At 41.1% G+C, this 14,890-nt stretch overlaps 1 long non-coding RNA gene across 2 annotated transcripts in view; it reads right to left on the reverse strand.

Annotated features, from left to right (window-relative positions):
- Positions 1-14,890, reverse strand: part of LOC138744485 (uncharacterized) — a 61,612-nt gene that overhangs the window by 35,035 nt on the left and 11,687 nt on the right. For both annotated transcript variants that reach the window (XR_011345568.1, XR_011345567.1), the window contains exons 2-3: positions 12,032-12,761; positions 9,023-9,206 (exon numbers count right to left, since the gene is read on the reverse strand). This is a non-coding gene — a long non-coding RNA (uncharacterized lncRNA). The remainder of the gene's footprint in view (positions 1-9,022; positions 9,207-12,031; positions 12,762-14,890) is intronic.

The following is a 14,890-nucleotide window of genomic DNA, read 5'->3' on the forward strand; positions in this document are numbered from 1 at the left end:
CTTCCTTGCTTTTTGCCTCTATATCCACAGTCAAGAACTTTTCATTCTCCTCTCCTCCCAAATCTTCTTTTGCATTGTTTCCTCTTATTTATCAACTTGCCCATTCAGAGCCAGCTCTTCAGCGCTTGACGTCCTACTTTGCGGAAACTGCCAAAATGTTTGGCCTGGAAGTCAGCCTGAAGAAAACTGAGGTCCTCCATCAGCCAGCTCCCCACCATGACTACCAGCCCCCCCACATCTCCATCGGGCACACAAAACTCAAAACGGTCAACCAGTTTACCTATCTCGGCTGCACCATTTCATCAGATGCAAGGATCGACAATGAGATAGACAACAGACTCACCAAGGCAAATAGCGCCTTTGGAAGACTACACAAAAGAGTCTGGAAAAACAACCAACTGAAAAACCTCACAAAGATAAGCGTATACAGAGCCGTTGTCATACCCACACTCCTGTTCGGCTCCGAATCATGGGTCCTCTACCGGCACCACCTACGGCTCCTAGAACGCTTCCACCAGCGTTGTCTCCGCTCCATCCTCAACATCCATTGGAGCGCTCACACCCCTAACGTCGAGGTACTCGAGATGGCAGAGGTCGACAGCATCGAGTCCACGCTGCTGAAGATCCAGCTGCGCTGGATGGGTCACGTCTCCAGAATGGAGGACCATCGCCTTCCCAAGATCGTATTATATGGCGAGCTCTCCACTGGCCACCGTGACAGAGGTGCACCAAAGAAAAGGTACAAGGACTGCCTAAAGAAATCTCTTGGTGCCTGCCACATTGACCACCGCCAGTGGGCTGATAACGCCTCAAACCGTGCATCTTGGCGCCTCACAGTTTGGCGGGCAGCAGCCTCCTTTGAAGAAGACCGCAGAGCCCACCTCACTGACAAAAGGCAAAGGAGGAAAAACCCAACACCCAACCCCAACCAACCAATTTTCCCTTGCAACCGCTGCAATCGTGTCTGCCTGTCCCGCATCGGACTGGTCAGCCACAAACGAGCCTGCAGCTGACGTGGACTTTTTACCCCCTCCATAAATCTTCGTCCGCGAAGCCAAGCCAAAGATCAACTTTCCTATATTTCCCTGCAGTTTTCCTTCAATATTTCTGACCCCTGGCCTGTTTTCTTTTCCATTTCTGTATTTTCAACCTTACCCTCTGCCTGAATCTCTTCCTGATACATTCTAGTATCATCCATTCTTTCATCCTTTATAGCAACCATCATACTACCCTCCTGCTAGTGACCCTGTACCCCTTTGAGCCTGGGGATATCTGCCAAATCTGAGACAGTGTATGTCAGGCTTGGCAAGCAAATCAAACATCCTGCCACATTTTTGGTCCAATTTCTTGTGATGGCCATAAGGACCATGACAACTACTGTTGTTTTACGATATATGGGAAGATATTAAACAAATATTTTGAGATTCTCTCTCTTATAGTTCAAGGTTTTTTGTTAGATTAGTGTTTGACAAATTTGCTGGAGTTTGAGGACACAACAAATGAATAAAAGATGGCACATAAAATGTAATTCAAAGCATGAATAGGGGACTGTCTATTCAACTGACAACAGTAAATTGGAAATAATGACTCATTTTCTGATTGGCATGCAATGACTAGTGTTGTATTGCAAAATTAGATTAGAGCTGCAGACTCAATTATTCATAATCCATATTGATAATTTGGATAAAAAAAATAAGGTTAGTAAGTTGTGGGAAGGACACTAAGAGCCATCAAAAGGATATCAATAGGTTACGTGAGCGGACGAGAATTTGATAGATGTGGGAAAATATAAGATTCTGCACTTTGGAAAGAAGAGTGAAAAAACAAATTACAATTTAAACAGAGTTGCAATGCAGATATCCCAGGGTGAAATACAAGAAGTGTTGCACAGTTAGCGCAACATTGTTGCAGCGCCAGCGATCAGGACTGGGGTTTGAATCCCATGCTGTCTATAAGGAGTTTGTACATTCTCCCGCGTCTATGTGGGTTTCTCCTGGAGGCTCCAGTTTCCTCCCACCCTTCAAAAAGTCAATTGGGTGTAATTGGGCAGCATGGGTTCGTGGACTGAAAGGGCTTGTAATTCGGCTCTTTGTTTAAATTAAAGTTACAATGCATGTACATTTGTGATTAGGAAGGCTAATAGAATGTTGGCCTTTATTGTAAAGGGTATAAAAAAATAGCTTTTAGTTGATGAAACCACACCTGGATTTTTGATATCTGTCTTGTTGCTGCTTCAGGGGTAGCACGAAAAAGGTTTAATAAGTTATTTCCTGTGATGAATAGATTCAAATACAAAGAAAGGCAAAGCAATTGGGCCTGTATTTATTGCTTAAGGAAGCATGAAATGACATTATTGAACATAAGATTGTTGGGAGGGATGGGTTTCAAAACAAATGCTGAGAGAATATTTCCTGTCATGGAAGTGCCTAGAACTTGAGAGCATAGTATCAGAATCAGGAGGAGAGAATCAGAAAATTGAAATTTTCTACCCATAAACAGCTGCGCAGATGACATTGAATGTATGTATTCAGCCAAATATTGCCAGACAAGATTGGATCAGCTATGATCAGCAGAATCAATAGGTCTACTCTTATGTTTGTTTCTTTTGTACTTCGGTTCTATTTTTAATGTACATTTATTCAAGCTCATTCCTCACTATGCAACAGCTTTCAATAGGCCAGCTTTACAAAAGAAATATTAGAAGGCTAGATATGCTGTAATCTTCAGACACAGAAATCAGAGATGCAATCTGACCTAATATCAGTATAATTCACTTTAAGATACAAACGTTTTGTCATGAAAATTAAGCATTTTAATTGTAGATATTCCACTGTATGCAAAGTTAGCAATAAGTCTGAAAAGTAAAGAAGTGAGCTTGCATTTTTTTCACCAGTTCATAATCATAAATACATATCATGGATTGTCCTGAAAGCAAACTATTTATTTTCCAGATGACAAGCCGGAGAAACATTCAGTCCAAATTTTTTTTTAAATCTTGAAACAATGGGCTAAATATAACTTGGAGCTAAACTAAGAAGAGAAATATAATTGACTTAAAAACAAACCAAATAATTCCAAGTTAATAAATATACTTTACAAAATAATGCTTCATTTGTAAAACACCAGATATAATAAATTCCTGGACAAAAGAACAAACTTTTGCAGGAACAGTATTTATGGGGGGGAAAGAACTGTCAATATTTGGGGTTGAGACCCAGCATCAGGACTGAGAGTGGAGAGGGAAGGTTAAAAAAAAAAGGAGAGGGGCAGAGGGCCAGTAAGTGACAGATAAACCAAAAAGTAATAAATTCCACACTGAGATCCCAATTGGGTCGAAATTCCAGTTTTATTAGGTTTCAAGCATTGGTAAAAACTTGTTTTTTAAGTTAAAGCTAATTATGCTGTCGAATACAAAAACAACTTTCTGGGAATTGGATTATACATGGTTTTGGTGCACATAAACATCTTTTCTCAGGTCCATTTGGGCTCCCTGCAAAATCTGCAGTTTGCCAAAATATGACTGCGTAGTTCACATGCGGACCCTTGTTTAAAGATAGTCTGAGCAATGACTCCGTTTTGTGCACTTCCTGATCCTTTGCTGAGTGGAGAAGATCATCATTTTTTGAAGCTCACTCCCCAATGATAGTCACACATCCTTTTGGGTTCCCATGGAGGAAATGGCTCTCACTCAAAAAGGTAGACAAGTGTTGGAGAGACATGCTGATGAAGAAGATTTTGTGTGTCATGAGGTTAAGAGATCCTCCAAGTCCACCTTAAAGAAGAGCCTGCTAAGAGGTGACTGCAACACTCTTGCCCAGAAAATGTAATATTACATGAAATGTCCTTTAGTCTGCTGTAAGGCAAACAAAGAGTTACCATTAGTATTTTATGGCACCTCTTAAAGTAAGAGAAAAAGCTAAATAGATTTGATTTACTCCATAACCCACCTTTTAAAGCACTTCTTCATGATGGATGTAAGTGCCACCAGTCAATCGTCATTGACTCAGGTAATCTTAGTCATCTTGGGCACTGGTATGAAGTCCTTATGAAGCAAGTGGGACCTCAGACCATAGCAGCAACAGATTGAAAGTGTCTGCAAAAGCTCTAGCCAGTTAGTCCATGCAGGGTTTAAGGACGCTGCCAGTTACATCATGTGGGCTGACACTCTCTGAGGGTTCTTTTCATCTCAGCCACAGCAACTGAGCACAAAGGCACTGGGGGCTGTGGAGGTTTGTGAGAGATCGTCATCGTTTTCCCTAATGAAGGGATCATAGAAATAGGAGGTTATAGAGGTGAACTGGAAAAAAAGAGTTCAGATTTTTGACAGAGAACACACGACATTACATACAACCATGAGATATTTTTTCCTGTGGGCCAGGCAGAATTTCTACTTAGCGGTAGTGCAAAAAAAACTGTATTCAAGAAAAGATAAGGATACAAAGGAGAGAAATGTAAACAAGAAGAAAGTGCAAACTATGCAATTCAGAAACAAAAAAGAGTTATTGAATGAGTCTCTGATTGATTTTACTGCTTAGGAGTCTGATGGTGGAGAGGTAGCGCCTATATCAGGCACCTACATCTCTTTTCTGATGACAGCAGCGAGAACGGAGCATGTCCTGGGTGGTGTGGATCGTTGATGATTGCTGCTGCTCTCTGACTGCAGTGATCCATATGGATTTTCTCAATGGTGGGGAGAGTTTTGGCTATGATGTGCTGGCCTTTGTCCACTAACTTTTGCAGGGCTTTCCTCTCGGAGATATTGATGAGCCCATACCAAGCTGTGAGGCAGCCGGTCAGCATATTTTCCACGACACATCTGACCAAGTTTGCCAAGGTTTTCATTGTCATACCAAACCTCCGCAAATACCTGAGAAAGTAGAGGTGCTGACATGTTTCTTCACGATGGCATTTGTGCGTTGGATTCAGGAAAGGTCCTTTGAGATAGTAATTCTCAGGAATTTAAATTTTCTCCTCCTCTCCACTTCTGATCCTACAATGAGCACTGGATGGTACATCTCTGTTTTTTCCCTGCTGAAGTCCACAATCTCCTTGGTTGCGATGAATTTGAGTGCAAGGTTGTTAGTCCACCATTCAAGTTCCTTGGAGTCCACTTAAGTAATAACCTATCCTCGACACACAACATCTCCTCACTTATCAAAAAATGCAATAGCAACTTCACTTCCTAAGATGACTGAGACAGGTAAGGCTATCTGCCACCATTCTGTCAACTTTCTACAGCTCTATTGAGAGCGTCTTGGTGGGCTGCAACACAATATGATACAGTTGCTCTAGAGCAGGGGTGTCAAACTCAAATTCACGGAGGGCCAAAATTAAAAACTTGGACTAAGTTGAGGGCCGAACTAAATATTTATTGAAAATTTTCAACAACATCTGCATGTTTTCTCTTCTTTCAACATATGTAATGTTAAACATTTTCTTATTAAAATAAATGTTTAATAATAGTTTTGGATAAACTCTTTCCAGAAGCATTAACAAATGAGAAATAAAATATTCAATAAATAATATTTCTCTATAGAGGATTTGTCAAATGTTGCTAGTGTGCTGTCGAATAGTAAAATCTGAGGGCTATTGAGAATGTGGGAGAATAACATGATTCCTGAAACAATCAAATGGGTGACTGATTGTGGGCATGAACTCTAGCAGGGTTATTTGCCATGCCCTTTTTCCATTGGTACAGATATCCTTTGATTTACACACTTTTCAAGTTTTATGCCTAATGAGCTTGTATCCAGGTGCAGGACCATTTTTAACCAGGAATATATTTATCACTGTGACATGAAACTATTGGAAGATCATTTTATCCTGAGATTAAAGTTCATAATACTTACTCAGGCCTGTGTGCGGGAGGGCGGGGTTTGCAGGCGAACGGGTTGGACAACGACAGTGCGGGGGCATCGGCTCTCGCTGCAGGGCGGCATCTCGGCGGATCAGCGGTCCCATCACCGTGAGTCGCGGATCGGCCTGCGGCAGGGAGGGGGAGTGGGCAACGGTCCTGGCAAGGTCAGGCCCGAGGCCTCCGGTTCCGGGCGCAGGGAAGCGGCCTTGGCTTCCCCTGACACCAGCCAGGCCCCAAAACCAGAGTCCACGGTGAGACCCTGCAATGTAAACAGAGGAGGTGGGGGCGATTAGCAGGCTGATGCCAATGCATTCTGGGATTTGCTGTATTACTGTGCATGCGCTATACTGGCGCGGCGGCCAGCAGGCCACCTCTAATACATTTTTGAAATGATCTTGCGGGCCAAATATAATTATATTGCGTGCCAAATTTGGCCCGCGGGCCAGAGTTTGACATGTGTGCTCTAGAGCATTGGATCAGAAGTCAATCCACAGGACAAAAGCACCAGAGAGGATCACTGGTGTTTCCCTCCACCTATCAATGTGATCTACTGGGATCATTGACTCCAGAGCGTTCGGAAAATTGTTAAGGACCCCTACCACCCTGAACACAGCATCTACCAGCTACTCCCATTGGGAAAGATATGCAGAAGAATCAGACTCAGAACCACCAGGCTGAGAAACCACTTCTTACCACAGGTAGTGACACTGCCAAATGACTGATAAACTGCTCATTCAATCCCTCTGAGACTCGACTATTTATTTAACAATATTTATTTATATACATGTACTGCATATAAATTGCTTGTAAATCTGTGTGCTATGTCAATATACTGTATGTGTTTGCATGTTTTTACACTGTACTGAAGAAAGCTGTTTCGTCCAGTTGTACTTTATACAACTGAATGATAATAATAACCTTGAATTCAGCCAAATTTTCAATCTCCTTCCTGTATACTAACTCATCACCCCCTTTTACAAATCCCACCACTGAGATATTGTCAGCAAATTTGTAGATGGTGTTATTGTCATTCTAAGCCACACAGTAATTGGCATAAAATGAGTGAAGCAGGGGGCTAAGAACAAACCCCTATGGTGCTCAGGTACTGATGCAGATTGTGGAGATGTTCTTAACAATCCTCAATGATCCAATTACACAATGGGGTGTTGTGTCCCAGGCCTTGGAGTTTGTTGGTCAGTTTTGAGGGGATGATGATGTTGAATGTCAAACTGTAGTTGATAAAGATGTATATGTCTTTGCTATCCAGACATTCCAGAGCATTGTATAGAGCCAGTGAGATGGCAACTGCCGTAGACTTGTTGCTGCAGTAGGCAAATTGAAAAATCAGACAGGAGCTTATATGCTTCAACATCAGCCTCTCAAAACACCATCACTGTGGATGAGATTGCCACTGGTCTGTAGTCATTTCAGCAGGTTACCCCACTCTTCTTGGGCACAAGTACGATTGAGGCCTGTTTAAAACAGGTGGATACCACACCCTGTTAGAGTGAGATGTTGAAGATAAAAATATTTAAGAATCTCATTGTGCACCTTGCCGGTCAAGTCCACATGAGAGTTCTGAATGTAATGTGGTCAGATGAAATAGAATTCTATCACCCAATGCCCAGTTTGTCCTATTCCTCATCTCTAGTATACATGCATTTTATCAGTCCAGAATCATGCATCATTATGACCTTTAGCCTTTTTTAATATATAGGCCAAAATATAAATGCTATTCCCATGGATGCATGAAAGTATTGTTAAAACAATGTTAGGCAGAAAGTTTCCCATTGGAAGTTCTCCCACTCCCACGATACCAGGAAGTTGAAATTCAGCCTAGACTGTAGATTTGGCATGTAAAGCATTTTGTGTGATTCGATCTTTGAGGCGAGAGTGTCCCCTGCTGGTCTCTATCATCAATAACTTAATTCAGAGTTAAATCTGAGAATATAAAATATCATCACTTAGCAACAATTTTTATGGTATGATTTTTGTAAAGAATCCCAATGAATTTATACCTGTTGTTACTTTACATTTTGTTCCATATGCTGGACACATTTCACTGAAGTATGTATTGCCATATGCTATCATTTCAGTAAACGTTAATTTCCTTTATTCCAATAACCAATGCCCCTTATTTCTGTCCTAATATGTACATTTACAATAGTAGACTTGTAAAATTGAAAAACCTGAGATTAAAGCTCCTGAAGGTAGTTTAGGTATGAACTAGTAATAAATAAAATGCTGAAAATAGTGGTAAAGTGTTGTTCTACAGACTGGCGAGAATTATATAGTGAGGTGGAAAATGACTCCTTTCACTGAAATATGTTATTGTATATTTCGATGTATAAGTCGCATCTAGAAACCCTCAAAAAGCACTCAAAAATCAGGAGTCAACTTCTACGCTAGATACAAAAATTCAACTAAAAACAAAAACTGCTCGACGAGATTTGGCGTATAAGACGACACTAGAAGCACCTCCCCATCACTAGTACCGCTGTTCACTGACACCCCCCCTCCGCTGCTATAACCTGCTCTGACACGTAGCCGTGGTTCCTGCAATGAGCACACTTGGCAGCGAGGCGACTTCTTTGATGCAGACAGCATTTCACCTGATGTTGAGAATAGAGTCGCTGTCTCCAGCTGAAGCTGATGCTGAAGACTTGGACCCAGCTCCGTTTGGCATCTTCCCAGACAGAAGCAAAGGTTTTTTTTTAACTGTATTTTTTTACTTGCTTGCTTAATTTACAGATTTCTTACTTGGCAATTGGGGTGATATAACAAAGTTTGGGTTGTTGCTGGGAGACCCGTACACCAGTCTCTAGCACATTCCTTGCAGAAAATTGGGGGGGGGGGGTTGACTTATACGCCCAATATATAATAAAACCATGAAAACGAGCTGAAAATGGGAACCTGACATCTGAAATATGCCAAAATATACAGTAATTGGATATAGATTTCAAATTTTGCATCTTATTTCAGTGCCAGGAATATAATCATTAATGTTTAGTTTACATTATTTGTCACATTATACTTGGTATAGTGAGAAGGATTCTTCTACCACCCGTCTAATTAATCTATTCTGATACTCATGCAGCCAGAACAACTAGAAGGAAAGAGCACAGATGATCTGCGAAACTTATATAAAGGGTCTAAAATTCTTACCTTGATGATGAAGACGCAATACCGCTGCCATCTTCCTGCTGACTCCCATGCAATCTCCAGCAAGCCCCGTTAGTTATTTGCGAAGTCTCAGCGCTCCTCCATGGGGTCCATCCACCCGGTCCTATTGCTGTCAGCTCTCTGCAGGCTTTAAATGGCCTGTTACAGGAACTGACAGTGGTCTATTCTAAAATATCCAAAAAAAATTAAAATCTTTAAATAACAATTCGTTATTAAATTATTGTGATTTGCTTTTAACAGCATTCACTGATCAACGGTAAGTGCCAGATTTGAGATTTGTTTTATACAAAAGGGTATTGCTCCAAACCAACATTATAGGTGGAAATTGCGAGGTCGTCCTATGCTTGAGTCATCCAATATAGGATATATGGAATACAAAACAAAGACAACATGATATTTTTGTTGTGGGATTCTTTCAGGAGCCTGATGGCTAAATAATAAAGTACTGAAGAAACTCAGCAGGTCACACAATGTTATGTCTTTAGGCTTTAAGCATATTGGTACGCGATTTCCCATTCCTGAGACTTCTCCCCAATGGGAGCAGGAAGAAGAGTATGCGTGAGGTGTGATTATTCCTTCAGTATATTGGTTGCCTCTCTTATGAGGGAGAGAGTTTGTGTGACATTTGAACACAGCAGCTCTCCTATGGACTATGATGCATCTAGCAAGTATGCTTTTAATGGTGCACCTGTGGAAGTTGTTCTGGAATCTGGGAGAACCTGCCGAATTTCCTTAGCCTTTGAAGACAGCAGAGGCATTGGTGTGCTTTCCTAACTGTCAGGTCCCAACATCTTGAAGCTTTCTACTCTCTCCACTCCAACACCATTGATGTCTCCTGAACTGAGGGAAAAAGCTTGTTATCTTGGAACCATACCACTAGACTTCCAATCTAATTTCGGAATTCCATCTCCTTGTTATTTGATACTGTGCAACTGTGATGTTCTCAATGAATTTGAAGATGGAATTGGAGTCTTGGAGTAGAGGAAGTACAGTAGAGGACTGTGTACATATTGTTTCAGGGCACTGGTGTTGAGTGTGATCGTGGAGAAAATATTGCTGTCCGTCTTCATTGATTGTGATCTCTTAGGCACAAAATTAGAGATCCAGTTGCAGAGTGCACCACTATAGCAGGCACTATCAACGGGTGAAATGGGCCGACACACAACAAATTTAAATCAGGTGTGAAATGTTGTATTTGAAGGGAAAATCTTGATATGGTTATGTTTAAACAACAAAGAAAGGAGGCTAAATGGATGCTTGGCAGTAACTTGCTCACCCAAATATCATGTAATACTTCATGGCTACTTTTCATTTTATTTCAATATACATTACATTGTCTTCTATCACTATTATAATATATACAGTACATTTTTTTTGTACTATTAGCAAAACTTTGTTTGACACAATTCTTCTCTGGAGACTGGAGACACTTCATCAAAGCACTCTGAGTCATTCTCCCCATTTGTGCAGATGACACTCAGCTCAACATCACCATCTGCTCACCCTCTGGTTGAGCTATGTCCAGTAAACAAACAAAAATTTCCTCAAATTAAATCATCTTGAGTATCAAGCACAATTTATTTTCCCCTGTCATCTGAGCTGACCCAGACTATTTGCAACCTGATCTTATTTAGTCCTCTGTTGAGTTTTTGTTGTATATCCTCTCTTATCATAAACACCTCTATCCCCCCACCCCTGCCTTTAAACCATCTGTCATAGAAACCTTCAACTATTGTTTGGTCAGATACAGATTTAAATATTCCAGACTTCTATAAGCTGGACTCTCAATATTCCCTCTATAAATTTTAGATTGTCAAAACCCGATTTCCTAACTTCCATCACCGTATATCCGTTACAGTATGCTGGCCTACATTTACATCCCAATCTTGCAAATCCTCAAATATAAAATTCTTATCTAAAAAACCATCCCACTGAATATCCCAACAGCAAACCAAAGCATTTATTTTCTCAACTTCAGCAAGCTGTAGGTAGTGCATACCATCTAAATTCCGCAGGTACTCACAGGTTACCAACAGCACGTCCAAACTACTTGCTCACTACCATTAAGAACAAAGTGGCATGGGAATACCACCATTTTAAGAGTCCCCGTTGCATCTGAAAACTGCACTTGGGAATATATCACTGATTCTTCAATATCACTGGGTCTAAATCCTAGAACCTTACCCAACAGTTTCGAAGGAAGGTCTTCTCCAAAAGTAATGCAGAGGTTTAAGAAGCAAGCTCACCACCACCTTCCCAAGAGCAATTAAGGATGGCCAATAATGCTTGTTTTGCTGGCACTGCCCAGATCTCAGAAATGAATGTAAAAGATAATTAAACTTAATATTTCTAGCCTTTCCAAACTTTAACACTCTTCAGCCTTCCATGGTCGGTTTTTGTCCTGCAGAATTTTTTTTCAATTGCTGCTACACCAAAGATGCCTACCACTCCATCCCTATCAACATTTTGGGAAATTGATCACTCAACTGTTCTCTTCCTCCCACTTATAAACAGAACCTGAAATGCGAGTATCTGGTGAAGAAAGTCATACACCATTAGTCTGAAGATATATATGAAATGCAATTGCTTTGAGTTGGTTGATTGGTGAACATTCAACAACTCACCAGCCAATCTAAACAAATATGCCTCTACAGGCTTCATAGGCAAATATGTACAGGACTGCATGTTAAAGAAGATAATCTGACTGTTCTCCAACCATAAACCAGGTGACCTACTGCCTAGTGAATCCAGGTCTAAGGCATTCAAGTCAGGCAATCCTGATCTATACAAGAAATCCATGTTTGATCTTCACAAGATTATCACAAGTGTCATGGAGGAAATACCAGTCCAAACATAAGTCCCAGACACCCGGCGACTGTGGCAAGATATGCATGCTATTATGGATACAAAGCAATGGGAAGAATTGCAGCAAATGATGTGCCACTTCCTGATGAGCTCAATCCATTGTACGCCTCTTTTGAATAGACTGACCTTTGGTCCTGGAGTAATAATCTGCTTCAGGCAGTATGGGAATGTTCCAGAGTCCAATAGTGGCTGGAAAAACAACTGTTCTTGAACTAAAGGTGTAAGTCTTCAGGCTTTTGTACTTCCTGTCTGAGGGTAGCAGTGAGAAGAGACTGTGACCAGGATGATAGGATCCTTTATAACTTTGTTGCTTTTTTCAGTCACAGCCTCATGTCGATATTCAAGGGATTGGAGGACAGTGGCCTTGATGAACTTGGTTATGTTTGCCACTTTTTGTAGCCTTCTGCATTTCCATTTTCCAAACCAGATTGTGATGCAACCAGTCAATATACTTTCCACAGCACAGCTTTAGAAGTTCAACAACAGGTGAAATTTCCTCAGACTTCTTAGAAAATAGAGATGTTACTGTACCTTCTTCATGGTTTCCTTGAGGAGTTGGTTCAGAAGTTCCTCAAACAACTAAATGCTGCTTCACCCGCTGAGTCATTCTAGCTTTTCTTTGTTTGTTTAAAGATAAAGTTTCCATCTGCTTTAAGAAGTCCACTATTATCCAGGTGGCAAAGAAAAGCAAGGCAAAATGTTTCAATAGTTGTCACCTCGTAGATTTAAAATCCACATAATGAAGTGCTTTGAAACACTGTTCATGGCCCACATCACCTCCTGAGTTCCAGACAGCCAGCACAACAGGTCCACAGCAAATGCCATCTTTCTGGCCCTGCACTCTGCCCTGGAACACCTGTAAAACAAGGACACCAAAGTTAGGCTCCTATCTACAGACTATAGCTACTCCTTCAACACAGTAGTCCCAAACTCCAAGACCCTTTCTGCAATTAGATCCTCGACATCATTACCCAAATAGATAGACTAGACATAAACAGACTCTTTCCCCTGAGGGCAGGGAAGGTTGGAACAAGAGGGCATGAGTTAAGGGTAAGGAGGCAAAACTTCAGGAGAAATGTTAGAGGATGCTTCTTCACTCAGAGAGTGGTGGCAAAATGGAATGATCTTCCAGAAGAGATAGTTGCGGCAGGGTCCTTTCTGTCATTTAAGAGAAGGTTGGATGTGTATATGGAGGTGAGGAGGTGGGAGGGATATTGGCAGAGAGTGGGAGGATTGAGCTAGTGGAGTTGTTCTAGAGAACCGGTGCGGACTCGAAAGGCCGACATGGCCTGTTTCCGCTCTGTAAATGGTTATATGGTCAATGGCTGCAAGCAGTGAGGATAAGTTACACCTCCTCCATAATACCATTTATTTGGAAGACTTCATACTCAGCCCCCTACGATATGACTGAATGACCAAATACTGTTCTCCATCAACAGGTTTGCAGATGACACCACCACTGTCAGCCAGATCTCAGACAATACACACAGAAAACCCACTTAATTGGTGTATGAACAACCGTCTTTAAAGGCAGTTCAGGTCATTCACACTGAACTAAGATATGCCAGGTCAGTGCGATCTTTTACATAAGCAAGCAGGCATCCCGGAACTTAAGGAGGTGGGAGCTGCAGGATTACAGCATCGGTGTCCTGTGTGATGTTGCATCACAGCGTGAACCCTTTTAGACTGAAGCTGTAGGGAAATACATCAGCTATGATGCTACCTACTTTGGTAGATGAAAATGACCCCACTATTCCACCTTCGTTGTGTTTATACAGGTAGGTGAAGCAGTTAAAAGGCAGTTAATTTCCTGTCTTTTAACAGCTGTGTAAAAGGATCTAATGATGAATGGAGTTTAGGATGGGGAATAGAGTGTTTGGTATCAGGAGAACAATGTCTCCCTCAATATCCACAAAACTAAGGAGCTGAAAATGGAAGGGCAGGGAACACAAAACCCTGCATATATATCAATGGTGGTGAGGTGAAGAAGGTGGAGCTTAAGTTCTTTTAAGTAAATATCATCAACAACTTGTCCTGGTCCAACCACATCGATACTTTAACAAAGAAAACACGGCATGATTCTACATTCTCAGAAACCTAAGGAAATTGAGCATGTCCATGAGGTCTCCTACCAATTTTTAAAGATGCTCTATAGAAAGTATTCTGTCCAGACGAATCAACTTGGCATGGGAACTGTCCCACTCAAGGATGCAAAGCACTGTAGAGTTGTGGACACAACTCCATCTGCTGCCTTGGGAAAGCTGCCATCATATTGAAAGACCATTCTACCTTGTTCATACCCTCTTTCTTCTCTTCCCTTAATGCCAAGCAGAAGATACATGAGCTTGAAAACAAAAACCTCTAAATTCAAATACGATTTCTTTCCTGCTGTAAAATGATCATTAAATATACCAGTCATTGTTAAAAGATTACGGCCTTACACTGCTTCAACTGAACTTTTCTTTATACCAAGCACTTGGTGCTGTAACTCTATACCCTGCAGGTGTAGATTTGTTATAAAACCAAACCCTGCACTTTTGTTTTATTAATGTACTACCTGCTGTAGTTAAGTACACGTTGAGTTGCTTGGATAGCAGACAAAACAAAGCTTTTCAGTGCATCTCAGTAGAAATGAGCATAAACAATTTAACCAATTATCCTCATTTCTTTCACAAAATTTTGATAGTTCTATCTTCAACAATCCAGGGCCTAAACTCTGGAATTGCATCTCTAAACCTCCATGTCTCGATAGCTGAAGAATTCAATTACTATGTACAGTAGAAGTCTGAAAATCCAGACTGCTCAGGGATTGGGTCAGTCCAGATCTTTGGATTTTGCAGATTCACGGGCAGTACTTTTAAAATTAGAAATTAAGGAGGAACAAAAAAAGAGATCATCAGGTAAAGTTTGATTGTTTACTCATTAGCAAATATAGCCTGGCGACACTGGCGTACAATTTTCATATGTCAATGACTATGGCAGCAA

The sequence above is a fragment of the Narcine bancroftii genome, chromosome 10, assembly GCF_036971445.1.
Source record: "Narcine bancroftii isolate sNarBan1 chromosome 10, sNarBan1.hap1, whole genome shotgun sequence".
Lineage (NCBI taxonomy): Eukaryota > Metazoa > Chordata > Chondrichthyes > Torpediniformes > Narcinidae > Narcine > Narcine bancroftii.